Source organism: Schistocerca serialis, chromosome 6 (genome assembly GCF_023864345.2).
Source record: "Schistocerca serialis cubense isolate TAMUIC-IGC-003099 chromosome 6, iqSchSeri2.2, whole genome shotgun sequence".
NCBI classification, from domain to species: Eukaryota; Metazoa; Arthropoda; class Insecta; order Orthoptera; family Acrididae; genus Schistocerca; species Schistocerca serialis.
Genome location: NC_064643.1, coordinates 624,830,877 through 624,848,781, shown reverse-complemented (window position 1 = coordinate 624,848,781; position 17,905 = coordinate 624,830,877).

Below are 17,905 nucleotides of genomic sequence, written 5' to 3'. Positions count from 1 at the left end.
CCAATAAAAAAGCAATTGCAATCATCACATGTAATTTTGTAAATGTGTGAATTTGAAAATTTACTGTGCTTATGGCCAATTTTATGGCAAATACACATTTGCAAAGTGTTAATAATCAGGCAACCTAATTTTGCACTGGAATTTTGAAAATAATTTCCCTTTTTTTAGATGTTTTGCCCTGATATTCTATTATGATATATTATGTTTTTTTGTTGTTACTGTTCTAATGTTTTTTGCATGAACTGTCATGGTCTTGTAACAAATATTCAATAATTCTTTATTTTTATATCCATTAGCACAGGCTATTTGCTTATGGATGTTCAGTCCTTTATACATTTCTTCATAGGACAGAGGGATCTGGGTAATATAAGGGGCCACTGATTTAAAGAAGGCTTTTTTCAAATTGTTGAGGGTAGCATGAATTTTGCTGTCTGTGGTGGTGGGTTTCTTACAAAAGCCAAACAAGTCCTTCCTGCCCCCTCCCCTTTTTTATTTTTATTTTTTTCTGCAGGTTTATGAAATTTATATTGTTCTCTTTTTCTGTCTCTGCTGTGAAATTAATCTTGATGTGCATAGAAGTTGTCATTTGGGCAAAATTATTAAATGTCATTTTCTTATCCTCCATACAGAAAAATTACATCATTTATGTATTTTTTTGTGGTGACACAGTATTATGGATTCATGCTCGCCACCCATTTGCCCTAGCAGAAGATCACATGTTGTAGCAGATGACGATCACCCACCAAAAAACATATCACAAGCTATAAGCATCCTAGGACAAGAGTTTTCTCTGACATGCACCTCTTTGCTGCAGCACTTGGGTTTTGCCTGAAAAACATACTGCAGATAGTGCTCTCAATCACAAACACTTCCTGCATTGACACTGAGCTGTCCACACAATGAGCACAGTAATTAAAATTTTTATGTGTGGTCAAGTTATTAATCTATCTGAACTTAATGACTTGCCATAGTAGTATGAAATAGGTGCATGACTTTTGAAAATGTCAGAGGTGAGCCTGTTTTATGTGTCTGTTGAGATTACAGGCTTCCCTTTAATGGCTATGGAGAACTAGATGACATAGGACTTACATGATATTTTGGGGCATGAATGGTTCAACGCTGCTCTACCATGGCCTTTCTGATTGTGGAATATCCACTTTACAGAGTCATTGTGATATAATGAGTGCAGTGTGATGTGACTCCTTTGTGATCTAGGTAACTTCTGTGGTGAAACACATGTAGTCATTACCGACTAATTCCAAACATTAGATTAGTTTGCCTGCAGACCACAAGCTCATTATTGTGCTGTGCAATTGCTTTCATTATTGCACTATTTTAGTCACTATATAAAGATTGTATATATTTCTGCCACGTTCATTTTTTGTTAGATTAGATACAATCACAAGTCCAGTTATTTGTGTACTGCATAGATCTTCAATCCCTGTATTAAGTTAGTGTCATTTTCTGTGCTGCAAGAACATTAACTATATCCTTACTTTGTTAACTGATCTGTCCAATAGATGGTGGGCATTCATGCCATGGACTGGTATATCAACTGGCTTGATGTTACTTTGTTCATAGACGTTTTCTTAAGTTTTTGCAACTGATTGTGCCTTGTAAATGTTCTAGTAAAGAAACTTTTCAAAGTGAGACATTCTTTCATGACATGTTTTCATGATTACATTTCCATCTTATACTACTCACTTAGTAATACTATTGTATCTGTATGTTTGGTTCAGTGAGGAACAATTTCCCATGCTGGTGACCCTGCCTAAACCCCCCATCCCTGACCAAGCTTCACAACAGGTTGTGTGTGTGGGCACCAAGTGACTGCCTATGTTGTGTTCCTCCACCACCCAGCTAGTGCCCACCACATCAAGCAGCACACTACACCACTGTTCCAATGCTAGCACAAATGTAATGCCATGCAACAGGATGAGTTCAATCCTGATTTACACTACTGCTGAGTTCAGCCACAGTCGGTAATCAGAACCCCACCACCCCCAATCTACAAGCACATATGGCTGGTTCTCACACCTTCCTCAGCCACTGAGCACAGCTTGCTGGGACCATCACTGCCCCTGTGCACAACTTTCCTCTCAGACCACAACTGCCCCACACTGGCTTCCAACACTAGCAACCCCCTATTATGGTTGGCTTCTGTAGAGGCAATATTTGCAGGCTCCTCGATTACTGGTGTCCCTACACAATTCACCCTAACAGTAGAATAGCTCAAGCCTTCATTCAATGCAGAGGACTTCGACATCTTCACAAACTCACCAAAGTGAGGCAGCCCTAAAGGACCAGCTGATAATGTGGCTGGCCCCATCAGAAATGTAGCATGTGCGTGCACTATTTTCATCAGAAAAATGCACCAACATTTAGCCCTCACATCTCCTCCAGTATGTTCATGCATATGCCAAGCCTGCAATCATTCCCACAACAGGGACCAGGCCACTGTTGTAGGCACAGGGTTTTTGAATCCCATGACCCCCATACTGACACTACCACCATACCTCCAGGTCCCAAAGTGGCGGGACTTATCATCATCCTGGAGAAGTGTGTTTTGGTGTTACAGAGACTGACTTCCTTTGGGACAAAAGATATCTGCTGGCTCCTGCCTAGTGGACAAGAAGGTCCAGGCCATTACCAAATTTCCATGCCCCATAACATTCAAAGAACTCTGCAGGTTCCTTCTAATGGCAAGTTTTTTCTGATGTCACCTTAGAAATGCTTTAACTGTGCAAGCACCACTTAGTGCCATGCTCCAGGGCAACCACACTAAAGCCAGTAGACTTGTTACCTGTATGGTGCAAATGACAGAGTTTGGGACAAACAAAATGTGACCTCCCACATGGTTGCCCTCCTGGTACACCCCACCTGACCACATCACAAGCAATTGTAATGGATGCCCTCCAGTCTGCCCAAGCCGCCACCCTTCAACAATGTGTTGAAGTTTCCTGGCAGCCACTGGCATTCTTTTCGATGTTGCTCTCTGTGTCATAGTGGTGTTGGGCAGCATACAACCAGGAGCTCCTTGCTATTCATGAGGCAGTCAAGTACTTCCACCCCTCAGTGGAAGGACAGCCCTTCATGATCTGCACAGATCATCACCCTCTTAAGACAAGTTTTTGTCAAAAGGCAAGCACATAGATTTCCCCTAGGCAGTTCTGTAAGGAGGAATATGTAACACAGTTCCTGAACAACATACAGCATGTCACAGGCATTGAGTGTGCCATTGCCGAGTGCCTCAGCTGCTTCAATACACTCACCAGCCTGTTTGACTATACTGCCATGGCTGCCACTCAGGCAGCCAATCCCTAACTGTTAAGCCTGTAAAGGACCCACACACTGGCCTTAACCTCAGACTATGAACAGTTCCCAGTATTAATTTAAATGCCTGGTGCAACTCTTATGTGAGTTCTGGCCACTCAGTCAACTCCATGGAGTGCATCCACTTTTAGCTTTCCCCTGATTTCCACAAGGCAGCTTTTGAACACCTCCACAGCCTAGTCCATCCCAGTATCCATGTGTTCATGGCCATCATGCAGGAGCATTTCATCTTGCTTGGTATTCGGTGGTACCACACCAATTGGGTCTGCACGTGCCTCTTTTGCCAGCATGCTAAGGTAGGCCATCATGTACACGTCCCTATCACTTCTTTTCCCCCAGTAGACCATCATTTTCCCATATCCACATGACATTTAGGACCCCTTTCACTGTTACATTGTGATGAAGCAAGCTAAGATCTCTTTACTTCCTCTCTTGTTTTTCCATCTGCCTCCTTAAATTCATTTTATTTCCGTTTTTCCGTAATTACCATTAACATACATGAGTATAAACTGCATTTCCATAAAAGAGAAAGGTTGGCCCTCACTATTAACAAATATAGCACCAGATCTAATTTTGTGCTTAGTTTTGTGTGTGTCATTAATTTCCTAATTTATTTTGACTATTCCTAGTCAACATCTTTTGTCATAGGGTGAAATCAGTAATTTTTTCGTGACAAACAAATATAAATTATGTATTAATTATAAAAATTTGGAAGAAGAACTGTTAGGATTCTTATGTAATTGTTTGGCTCCATTCAAAAACATATTAGCAAAGCCAGCCCTTATTTAATCCCAAAATAATTACCAGGTTTGTCAAAAGTATTGTTTGTGTAACCATATATGTTAATTTCATTATTTAAACAAATAATTCAGCCCAGACTTGGTGGTAGAAGGAACTGTTAAAGAGAAGGAAATTTTTTAGTGTATTCAGTTAATTGAATGAGTTAAGTTTTAATCGTAATTTCTGTAAATTAAACATCAATCAATGTACTGTTTGATGTTTGGAGGAACAACAAATAGTATTCTTAAAGAATCTATTTGGCTCTATTCAAAAACATGTTAGCAAAGCCAGCCCTTCATTCATTCCAAAGCAATTAACAGTTTTGTCAAAATTATTGTTTGCATAACTATATATGTTAATTTCATGATTTAAACAAATAATTCAGTCAAAAACCTTGTAGTAGTAGAAACTGTTAAAAGGAACAAATTATTCGATGTATTCAGTTGATTTAATCAGTTAAGTTTTAATTGTAATTTCTTTAAATTTAACTTCAAAAAATGTGTAGTTTCGGTACCTATAATTGTGAGGATGTATAAGGGCCTGATTTTTGGTCCCGAGACAGTAAGTCAATGGCCGAGTTTCAAACGAGGAACCTGTGTTGGTTGGATCAACAACAATGAATCCATGAAATTTGTAATACAATTAGGCTGTCTGTTAAAAAAATAGCAGTGTTGGTTCCATACATACCTTTTTATACTTCAAGAACTGTGTTGTTACCGCTCATTGTTGTTGTGGTCTTCAGTCCTGAGACTGGTTTGATGCAGCTCTCCATGCTACTCTATCCTGTGCAAGCTTCTTCATCTCCCAGTACCTACTGCAACCTACATCCTTCTGAATCTGCTTAGTGTATTGATCTCCTGGTCTCCCTCTACGATTTTTACCCTCCACGCTGCCCTCCAATGCTAAATTTGTGATCCCTTGATGCCTCAAAACATGTCCTACCAACCGATCCCTTCTTCTAGTCAAGTTGTGCCACAAACTTCTCTTCTCCCCAATCCTATTCAATACCTCCTCATTAGTTACGTGATCTACCCACCTTATCTTCAGCATTCTTCTGTAGCACCACATTTCGAAAGCTTCTATTCTCTTCTTGTCCAAACTGGTTATTGTCCATGTTTCACTTCCATACATGGCTACACTCCATACAAATACTTTCAGAAACGACTTCCTGACACTTAAATCTATACTCAATGTTAACAAATTTCTCTTCTTCAGAAACGATTTCCTTGCCATTGCCAGTCTACATTTTATATCCTCTCTACTTTGACCATCATCAGTCATTTTACTCCCTAAATAGCAAAACTCCTTTACTACTTTAAGTGTCTCATTTCCTAATCTAATCCCCTCAGCATCGCCCGACTTAATTTGACTACGTTCCATTATCCTCGTTTTGCTTTTGTTGATGTTCATCTTATATCCTCCTTTCAAGACACTGTCCATTCCATTGAGCTGCTCTTCTAGGTCCTTTGCTGCCTCTGACAGAATTACAATGTCGTCGGCGAACCTCAAAGTTTTTATTTCTTCTCCATGGATTATAATTCCAATTCCAAATTTCTCTTTTGTTTCCTTTACTGCTTGCTCAATATACAGATTGAATAACATCGGGGAGAGGCTACAACCCTGTCTCACTTGTTTCCCAACCACTGCTTCCCTTTCATGCCTCTCGACTCTTATAACTGCCATCTGGTTTCTGTACAAATTGTAAATAGCCTTTCGCTCCCTGTATTTTACCCCTGCCACCTTCAGAATTTGAAAGAGAGTATTCCAGTTAACGTTGTCAAAAGCTTTCTCTAAGTCTACAAATGCTAGAAACGTAGGTTTGCCTTTTCTTAATCTTTCTTCTAAGATAAGTCGTAAGGTTAGTATTGCCTCATGTGTTCCAACATTTCTATGGAATCTAAACTGATCCTCCCCGAGGTCCGCTTCTACCAGTTTTTCCATTCGTCTGTAAAGAATTCGCGTTAGTATTTTGCAGCTGTGACTTATTAAACTGATAGTTCAGTAATTTTCACATCTGTCAACACCTGCTTTCTTTGGGATTGCAATTATTATATTTTTCTTGAAGTCTGTGGGTATTTTGTCTGTCTCATACATCTCGCTCACCAGATGGTAGAGTTTTGTCATGACTGGCTCTCCCAAGGCCATCAGTAGTTCTAATGGAATGTTGTCTACTCCCGGGGCCTTGTTTCGACTCAGGTCTTTCAGTGCTCTGTCAAACTCTTCACGCAGTATCTTATCTCCCATTTCATCTTCATCTACATCCTCTTCCATTTCCATGATATTGTCCTCAAGTACATCGCCCTTGTATAAACCCTCTATATACTCCTTCCACCTTTCTGCCTTCCTTTCTTTGCTTAGAACTGGGTTGCCATCTGAGCTCTTGATATTCATACAAGTGGTTCTCTTTTCTCCAAAGGTCTCTTTAATTTTCCTGTAGGCAGTATCTATCTTACCCCTAGTTAGACAAGCCTCTACATCCTTACATTTGTCCTCTAGCCATCCCTGCTTAGCCATTTTGCACTTCCTGTCGATCTCATTTTTGAGACATTTGTATTCCTTTTTGCCTGCTTCATTTACTGCATTTTTATATTTTCCCCTTTCATCAATTAAATTCAATATTTCTTCTGTTACCCAAGGATTTCTATTAGCCCTCGTCTTTTTACCTACTTGATCCTCTGCTGCCTTCACTACTTCATCCCTCAGAGCTACCCATTCTTCTTCTACTGTATTTCTTTCCCCCATTCCTGTCAATTGTTCCCTTATGCTCTCCCTGAAACTCTGTACAACCTCTGGTTCTTTCAGTTCATCCAAGTCCCATCTCCTTAAATTCCCGCCTTTTTGCAGTTTCTTCAGTTTCAATCTGCAGTTCATAACCAATAGATTGTGGTCAGAATCCACATCTGCCCCTGGAAATGTCTTACAATTTAAAACCTGGTTCCTAAATCTCTGTCTTACCATTATGTAATCTATCTGATACCTTTTAGTATCTCCAGGATTCTTCCAGGTATACAACCTTCTTTCATGATTCTTGAACCAAGTGTTAGCTATGATTAAGTTATGCTCTGTGCAAAATTCTACAAGGTGGCTTCCTCTTTCATTTCTTCCCCCCAATCCATATTCACCTACTATGTTTCCTTCTCTCCCTTTTCCTACTGACGAATTCCAGTCACCCATGACTATTAAATTTTCGTCTCCCTTCACTACCTGAATAATTTCTTTTATCTCATCATACATTTCATCAATTCCTTCATCATCTGCAGAGCTAGTTGGCATATAAACTTGTACTACTGTAGTAGGCATGGGCTTTGTATCTATCTTGGCCACAATAATGGGTTCACTGTGCTGTTTGTAGTAGCTAACCCGCACTCCTATTTTTTTATTCATTATTAAACCTACTCCTGCATTACCCTTATTTGATTTTGTATTTATAACCCTGTAATCACCTGACCAAAAGTCTTGTTCCTCCTGCCACCGAACTTCACTAATTCCCACTATATCTAACTTTAACCTATCCATTTCCCTTTTTAAATTTTCTAACCTACCTGCCCGATTAAGGGATCTGACATTCCACGCTCCGATACGTAGAATGCCAGTTTTCTTTCTCCTGATAACGACGTCCTCTTGAGTAGTCCCCGCCTGGAGATCCGAATGGGGGACTATTTTACCTCCGGAATATTTTACCCAAGAGGACGCCATCATCATTTAATCATACAGTAAAGCTGCATGTCCTTGGGAAAAATTACGGCTGTAGTTTCCCCTTGCTTTCAGCCGTTCGCAGTACCAGCACAGCAAGGCCGTTTTGGTTAATGCTACAAGGCCAGATCAGTCAATCATCCAGACTGTTGCCCCTGCTACTACTGAAAAGGCTGCTGCCCCTCTTCAGGAACCACATGTTTGTCTGGCGTCTCAACAGATACCCCTCCGTTGTGGTTGCACCTACGGTACGGCCATCTGCATTGCTGAGGCACGCAAGCCTCCCCACCAACGGCAAGGTCCATGGTTCACGGTTCATGGTTACCGCTCATAGATGTTCAATAGTAAACTATCGTAGCAGTATGTGGATGTTTGCCTGCAACTTATTAATGAGGCTTATCAAAAGTTAATTAATAGTGCACTGGCTATATTAAATGTGTATATGGTGGTTGTGAAAAATGAAAGTAAACAACTGTGGAATGCAAATGTGCATCTGTCAGCTACATCATTAACAGTAGACAGTACTGCATTTCCACCTCCAATCTTTTTAGCCAGTATGTCGACACCAAGGATAACAAGCTGTGGCAGTCCCGCCTGCTTTTCATTTCTTCATTTGTTATTTGTTGTCCTCGGCGTCAACGTACTGCATTGCTACACTGGCTGAAAAAATGGGTTGTGGATTTCAACACTGACTACTGCAAATTACATAGCCGACAGGTGCACAGTTGTGTTTCATAGTACTTTAGTTTCACTGTTCACAACCCCCCAATAATATGCAGTTATGTGGCCAATGCATTATTGTTTAACTTACGATCAGCCTCATTAATAGTTTGGAGGCAAAACTCTACATACTGCTACAATAGTTTAATGTTGAAAATCTACGTGCAGTAAAACCTAACCACAAGGTTCACAGTTCTTAAAGAATAAACAGGTAAGTATGGAGCAGACACTGTCACTGCTTTTACACATGGCCTAATTATTCAACACTTATTCCACAGTTAAGTTGAAGCATTGTTGTTCTAACCAACACAGGTTACTGATCTGAAACTCGGCCATGGACTTACTGTCTCGTGACGAAAAATCGGGCCCTTATATATCATCACAATAATAGGTGCTGGAAATACACATTGTTCAAAGCTAAATTTATAGAAATTACAATTAAAACTTAACTCATTCAATTAACTGAACACATCGAAAAATTTAGTCTTTTTAACAGTATATTCTACTACAAGGTTCAGGCCAAATTATTTGTTTAAATCATGAAATTAACAAATATAGTTATGCAAACAATATTTCTGACAAAACTGTTAATTACTTTCGAAATAATGAAGTGTCGGTTTTGCTAACATGTTTTCGAATAGATCCAAATAGATCCTTTAAAATTACTAGTATTTCATCTTCCAAATGTTTACAATTATTGCACAATTTATATTTGTTTATATGTCAACAATAGAATTTAAGTTATGAAACAATTACTGATTTTTCCCTATAATAAAAGATACTAACTAGTAATAGTCAAAATAAATTAGAAAATCAATTATAAAATTAAGCACAAAATTAGATCTGGTGTTATTTACTTTAAAACTGAGGGCCAATATTTATTTTTTATGAAAATGCCATTTGTACTCACGTATGTTAATTTAATTAAGTCAAAATGAAAAAAATGTATTTTAAGGAGGCAGATGTCAGAACAAGACGGTAGTTAAAATTATCCCAGCTTGCTTTGTCACAAATCGAAGAAACAAAGAAGACGAACCATCACAAGTTCACTCTGGAAAAGTAATTGACAATCGTATTGTCTGTTCCCCGGTGCACTAAATGTCAGTGGTATATTGGCGAAGTCCATGTGACAGAATGTCCTGAGAGGAAGGTCCTATGCTGGGTAGCCAAACAGCAACAGGAATTGTTGTATAGTGTGTAAAAATCATAATCTTCGACCCTTCATTGTCATTGCAAAAATATCTCGTTGTGTCATAAACTGTGAGTAACTCTTGGTTGAATGCTGACCATTTGTGTTGGAAAGCCATGATTTTCTTTGAGAAGAACTGAGGTGGTTGGGTTGTATCACCAACATGTTTCTGAAGAACAATGCTGATCGTAGTGTCACTCATATCAGCTGTGATGGAGATGTGTACGGTTGCATGAGCATGATACCATACGAAAGTGCAGTTTTGAGTGTGTTGGATGCTTGAATTGTTTCATCCCATTACTGTACCTTTCATTCCCCACAGGTTTTTTTCCCAACCAAAGTGTCTATGAGTGAAGCCAGGATGGAGCTGGCATGGGGAATATGTCACCGACAGAAATTTACCACACCAAGAAAATGCCACAAATCACGTTAAGTCATGGGTAGGGAGAGATCATGGACGAAACTGACATGATGAGATGTCAGACAGATGCCATCAGTGGTGATAGTATGACCAAAAAGGCTACATTCATGCAGCCCAATTGTGATTTGTCGTGGTTTATTTCTATGTCGTCATCACCTAGGCCGTTCTGAATCTGGGCCAAGTGATGCCTGTGTTCCTTGACAGAAGGGGAGGATATCAGAATACTGTCAAGGTAGGCGTAGCAATACAGGAGAGTGAACAAGATAGAATCAATGAACCTTTGCTGTAAGACATAAAACAGAACACAAACAGACCAAATGGTGTAATGATTGCCATTTTTAGCAATGTCATCTTTGAACATTGGGATCTGAAGGTACACTTTCTGACAATCAGGAACATTAAGTTCTCATACCCCATTAAGCAGCTGGGTGAATTCCTGGATGTGGGGTATAGGATAGTTGTCAATAATGGTGTGGGCATTTAGTTTCCAAAAGTCACACCCAAACAGAATGAACCATCTTTCTTAGACACAAGGTACATGGGTGATGACCAGTTGCTGTCTGGAGGGGCTTGTGGTACCCATGTATAAAAGTTCATTAACAGTTGATTTCACATGGCATACTTGATTTGGTGGGAGGCACACAGGGCCTTCTATGGTGGATATGTTGTGGCAGGTGACAGTAGTGAAAGTGCCTAATTGTAAATCTAACACATACGAACGAAGTCACAGTTGTCATGGCATGGGTTGGAGCCATGATCAGATGACATACTGGGGACTGGAATGTCACTAACCTTAGTATGTGGATACTGAGGTCCTGGCAGAGGCATGCCACCTTCTAACAACCCTACCACAACAAAGGTCAAAATTTAATAATCATTGTGGTGTTGCTCACACTGCTAAATACTGCGTTTTCGGGCAACAACATAGTTATTATGTGGGAGGTGTCATTAGAACACAGTTAATAAAGTATTTCATGTAATAATGAATAAACTGGGCACTCATCTTTTCGTGTTTCCCACGCTGGTCTCGTTGTAAAATCATGGCTCAATCGTCGAAAATCTAGGTGGTGATGATTCCAAGCTCGGATGCAAAGAGGCCTACGTTTTATTCTGCTGTATTCAAAAGTTTTGTAGATGTGCTTCACAAACCATTTTTGAAGATTAAACCTTTCAAAGTTAGCACAATGGTGATGTAAAAAAAGAATCAGCACTCCGAATTTAAGTTACACTTATTTTTTATTGCTTTTGTTGTGATAGCACATAACACACAAAACATCACTTCACAATACAAAACATACTTGAAAACATCTTCCTCACTGTTAAAGTTCACATTTTATAAACTGGCTACAATATGCGTCTTTCCAACATGACGTCCAAGACTTAACCCTCTCAAGGTCTGACTCTCTAACAACTAATTAATTACCGCTTACGCGCCCAAAAATCAGAGTTACAAGTACATCAAAGATCATAGTGACAAAAGAAAGAATACACATAAAAATAATATCATTGCAATATAAACATATCGATGTATCACAAATGAAATCAAATCTGAATGTTGTCTCAGAAATATGTTAAGTAGTTAACAGAAACGGAGTAGAATATTACTGGTATCGAGAGGTTCAGGTGAGGTGCCGTAATGGTTACGTAATTCAAGTACCATTACAACCTGCAGCAGCTGTATTGGTAACAAGAATTGGCAGTAAGTTGGTGAGGCAGTAGAATGTGTGGTGAGTGCACAACAGTTTCTACAGTGCAGTGTCTGTCTGCTGTTTCAGCTTGACGTTGGGTGTTGTGAAAGGCTAGGATATCAATCTTGGACAACTCAGTCGTAAAGTACTGGTCTGTCAATGTCAGCTGCATTGCCAGTTGTAACTTGAAACTAGCTGAATGGGTAGGTGGGGTGGAGAGTGAGGCAGGTGCAACCTTCACCATCTGTTGGATTCTGCTGGAGATCATCTGTGTGATCAGGTGGAGTGTTGGCAGAAAGTTTTGACAGTTGGGGATCCGGCACAGTTAGCGCCCATTGTTGGCTGCCAGGTAGTTGCAGGTTGTCCTGATATGTCGGGCCTGCTCTCACACAGCCCCTGCTGTCCCAGAGTGTTGGAGTGGCCAAAGTTGTTGTCTGCTGGTGTACTTGCAGTTGGAAGTGTCTGTGGAAAATAATTCTGTGGGCCTGATCTGCAAGCTGATGAAAGTGAGAGAAATGAGTAGTCATCCATGTCAAAGTTTCACTAACCACAGAGCCCATAAATTGATGTTGACCCACTTGTGCATGTGGATGGCACCAAAGTTCCAATGGAAATCATGAACCAAGATGCTCCTTGTGAATAATATGGTAAATTGCTTCACCTGGTGGATGCAACAGGTACTCAGTGATGTCAGGCTCCACTGCGTCCTATCTACAATGAGGTGACAAAAATCATCAGACAGCAATGTGCACATATACTGATGGTGGTAGTATCACATACACAAGGTAAAAAATGGCAGTGTATTGGAAGAGCATCATTTGTACTCAGAGAATTCATGTGTCCATCATGATTATGGCTGCACAATAAGAATTAACAGACCTTGAACGTGGATTGGTAGTTGGAGCTAGACCCATGCGATATGCTATTTCAGAAATCATTATCGAATACAATATGAGATCCACAGTGTTATGAGTATACTGAGATATCACACTTCAGGTATTACCTCACAACACAGACAATGTAGTGGCCACTGGCATTCTCTTAATGACTGAGAGGAGCAGCGTTTATGTAGAGTTGTCAGTACTAACACTCAAGTAATACTGCATGGAATAACTATAGAAACCAATGTGGGACATATGACAAATTTATCTGATGGGGCAGTGTGGTAAAATTTAGTGTTAATGGGCTCTGGCTGCAGATAAGCAAAGTGAGTGCCCTTGCTAAAGGCACACCATCATGTGCAGTGCTTCTCCTGGATTCGTAATTATATCAGCTGGACCCTAGGTGACTGGAAAATTGTGGCCTGGTCAAATGAGTCCTGATTTCAGTTGGTAAGAGCTGATGGTAGAGTCTGAATGTGGTGCAGACCCCAGGAAGCCATGGACCAAAGTTGTCAACAAGGCACTGTGCAAGCTGGTGGTGGCTCCATAGTGGCATGGGCTCTCTTGACATGGAATGGACTGGTTCTCTGGTCTAATTGATCTTATGATTGACTGAGAATGGTTATGCTCAGCTACTTGGAGACCATTTGCAGCCATTCATGGACTTCACGTTCCCAAACAATGATGGTAATACTTATGGATGAAAACATGCCATGTCACTGGGCCGCAATTGGTTGTGACTGGTTTGAAAAACATTCTGCTGGACAATGCAAGCAAGTGATTTGGCCACTCTGATTACCCAACATGGTACATAATTGAGAGGTCAGTCAGTTCATGCACAAAATTTGCACTAGCAACACTTTTGCAATTATGGACAGCTGTAGAGGCAGCATGGCTCAATATTTCTGCAGAGGGCTTCCAGTGATTTGTGGAGTCCATGCTACATCAAGTTGCTGCACCATGCTGGACAAAAGGAGATCCAACATGATATTAGGAGATATCCCAGGACTTTTGTCACCACAGTGTATAGTATGATAAAGGTACAGAAGGAAGTCACTGACGCAAACCATGTTTTGAGGTTGTTCTTCTGCAGCTGGGTAGCTTCAGACCCCGCCCACTGGAACATGGTGCATCAATGTAGGCTGAGCCAACATATGGTGAGACCTGGACAGCAATGCAGAAGGATGTAGAGGTGTATCCACAATGGCAGGAAAGAGATCTGGATTGAGAGCACCATATGTAGCAGGATGCTGATGTGCTGTGTTGCCTGAGGTCACTGTGAGGGGATGAAGTGGTGGCCGCAGGCCATTCATGATGTAGACATGGGCATGAAGTCAACTAACATGGGTCAGGTGAATATTTTTTACTAATAGTGAGGCAGTAGATGCACAAAAAGTGAATTAGATAGCCTAACAGAGCAATGTGACACATGGAGTATAATTGGTTGCCATCTGCTGATAGTGAATAATCTGTCAGGCAGCAGTAGCTGACCAAGACAGACCCAGCAGCAGGCAAGTAACCACATTTGTCATTTACAAGTTACTAACCAGGAGCTAATTTTATTACATCATCTGTGTGCTTTAGTAGTTCGGTTTCTTGAGTTTGTGTGTGTAAATTTAATATCTAATAGCCACATTTGTTGCGTTTTTTGTTTGTGTCGGAAAGTAAACTGATTTTGTGACATATTACAAGTTCCAAATCAGGGTCAAATTATTTATTTTCACCTGAGTGCTTTGGTAGTTAGGGTTTTGAGTATCTGCATATTACTAGACACTGTTCATGTATTTTTATAAGGGTCTACAGTAGAGATGTGCAGCACGTGCCGATAGTCTGTTTACCTGCATAGTTTAGTTTTCCACGATCTTTAGGATGGACAGGGACTGCGATTGTTGTGTGCGGATGTGAGCCGAGTTGGTGACACTTCACTCTCAGCTTCAGGCTGTGATGGCTTTGGTTACACAGCTTGAGGCTGCAGTGGATGGGCACCACTGTTGTGGGCCAGCCGTGGGGATCCAGCGGACGTCCAGCATGTCAGAATCCTCTGATTGGTCCTCACTGGTGGCCAACCCAGTTACTGCTCGCACTGAGGCTGACCCTTCACCTGTGGTTGAGGGGAGGTCGTGCCAGGGCAAAGTGAGCGGTGAAAGACTCCCCAGGCGGCTGCACATAAGGCCTCCTCGGTTTGTCTCACAAACAGGTTCCATGTGCTGTCTGTGGGTGACAATGTCACTGAGCCAGATGCTTAGCAGAGGAAACCATTTAGCCTACAAAGTCCAGAGAATCACAGAGGGTGGGATTATTGGTAGCTGGGAGCTCCAATGTTAGATGCATTATGGGGCCCCTTAGGGACTTGGCTGACAAGAAGGGAAAGAAAACCAATGTGCACTCCATGTGCATACCTGGTGGAGTCATTCCAGATGTGGAAAGGGTCCTCCAGGATGCCATGAAGAGCACAGGGTGCAGCCAGCTGCAGGTGGTTGCTCACGTTGGTACCAATGATGTATGCCACTTTGGATCAGAAGAGATTCTCTCTGGGTTTGAGTGGCTGATAGAAGTGGTAAAGACTTGCAAGGTGAAAGCAGAACTGACAATTTGCAGCATAGTCGATAGGACCGATTGCAGACCTCTGGTACAGAGCCAAGTGGAGGGTCTGAATCAGAGGCTCAGACGGTTCTGTGACTGTGTAGGCTGCAGATTCCTCGACTTGTGCCAAAGGGTGGTTGGGTTTCGGGCTCCACTGAATAGGTCAGTTGTCCACTATACGCAGGAGGCAGCTACGTGGGTACCAGGGGCTGTGTGGCATGGACTGGACAGTTTTTTAAGTTTGAGGGTTTCAGGAAAACACAAGAAGGGCTTCAGTCACAAAGGGTGCAGGCTGAACACAGGAAAAACATAGATATAAGAACCATTGGTATAACAGTTGCAAATTGTCGTAGCTGTGTTGGGAAAGTGCCAGAGCTCCAAGCGCTAATAGAAAGCACTGATGCTGAAATCATTATAGGCACTGAAAGCTGGCTAAAGCCAGATATAAGCTCAGCTGAAATTTTTGCGAAGAACCTAACGGTGTTCTGAAAGGATAGGCTAAACATGGTTGGCAGTGGCATGTTTGTTGCTGTCAGAAGTAGTTTAACTTGCCACAAAATTGAAGTAGATACTTCCTGTGAGTTAGTATGGGCAGAGGTCATTGTTGGCTACCGGAATAAAATAATAACTGGATCCTCTTAGCAACCTCCCAATTCAGATGATTCAGGCACTGAAAAGTTCAAAGAAAATTTGAGTTTGATTTCAAACATGTACCCGACTCATACGATAATAGTTGGTGGTGACTATAATTTACCCTCGATGTGTTGGTGAAAATACATGTTTAATTCCAGAGGTATGCATAAAATATCATCTGAAATTGTGCTAAATGCATTCTCTGAAAATTATTTCGAGCAGTTAGTTCATGAGCCCACGTGAATAGTAAATGGTTCTGAAAACACACTTGATCTCTTTGCAACAAATAATCCTGATTTAATAACAAGCATCCACACTGATTCAGGGAGTAGTGAATACAGGGCTGTCATAGCAAGATTGAATATTGTAATCCTGAAATCCTTGAAAAATAAGCGAAAAATATACCTATTCAAAAAAGCAGATAAAAATTCACTTGACGCCTTCTTGAGAGACAATCTCCACTCATTCCAAATTAATAATATAAGTGTAGACCAGATATGGCTTAAATTCAAAGAAATAGTATTGGCAGCAATTGAGAGATTTATACCAAATAAATTAACAAACGACGGAGCTGATCCTGCTTGGTACACAAAATGGGTTAGAACACTGTTGCAGAAACGACGAAGCAAACATGCCAAATTTAAACAGACATAAAATCCCCAAGAGCTCGAAATTTAGAGCAGACTTCAATGCAAGATGCCTATAACAGTTTCCACAATGAAACTTTGTCTCGAAACCTGGCAGAAAATCCAAAGAAATTGTGAAGTATGTTAGCGGCAAGAAGCAATCAATGCCTTCTCTGCCCAATAGCAATGGAGATACTATCAAAGACAGTGCTACCAAAGCAGAGTTACTAAACACAGCCTTCCAAAATGCCTTCATAAAAGAAGACGAAGTAAATATTCCAGAATTCGAATCGAGAACAGCTGTCAACATGAGAAACGTAAAAGTAAATATGCTCAGAGTAGTGAAGCAACTTAAATCACTTAATAAAAGCAAGTCTTCTGTTCCAGACTGTATACCAATTAGGTTCCTTCAGAGTATGCTGATGCATTAGCTCCATACTTAACGATCCTATACAACTGTTTGCTCGACGAAAGATCCATACCCAAAGACTGGAAAGTTGCACAGGTCACACCAATATTCAAGAAAGGTAGTAGAAATAATCCAGTAAATTACAGGCCCATATTGTTAACGTTGATATGCAGCAGGATGTTGGAACATATATTGTGTTAGAACATAATGAACTGCCTCAAAGAAAATAGTCTATTGACACACAGTCAACATGGGTTTAGAAAATATTGTTCTTGTGAAACATAACTAGCTCTTTATTCACATGAAGTGCTGAGTTCTATTGGCAAGGTATTTCAGATCAATTTTGTATTTCTGGATTTCTGGAAGGCTTTTGACACTGTACCACACAAGCGGCTTGTAGTGAAATTGGGTGCTTATGGAATATTGTCTCAGTTATGTGACTGGATCTGTGATTTCCTGTCAGAGATGTCACAGTACATAGTAATTGATGGAAAGTCATTGAGTAAAACAGAAGTGATTTCTGGGTTTCCCCAAGGTAGTGCTATAAGCCCTTTGCTGTTCCTTATCTATATAAAACGATTTGGGAGACAATCTGAGCAGCCGTCTTCAGTTGTTTTCGGATGACGCTGTCATTTATTGACTAATGAAGTCATCAGAAGATCAAAACACACTGCAAAACAATTTAGAAGAAATATCGGAATTGTGCAGAAAGTGGCAGTTGTTCTTAAGTAACGAAAAGTGTGAGGTCATCCACATGAGTGCTAAAAGGAATTCGTTAAGCTTCAGTTACATGATAAATCAAAAAGCTGTAAATTCAACTAAATACCTAGGTATTACAATTACAAGCAACTTAGATTGGAAGGAACACATAGAAAATGTTGTGGGGAAGGCTAACCAAAGACTGCATTTTATTGGCAGGACACTTAGGAAATGTAATAGACCTACTAAG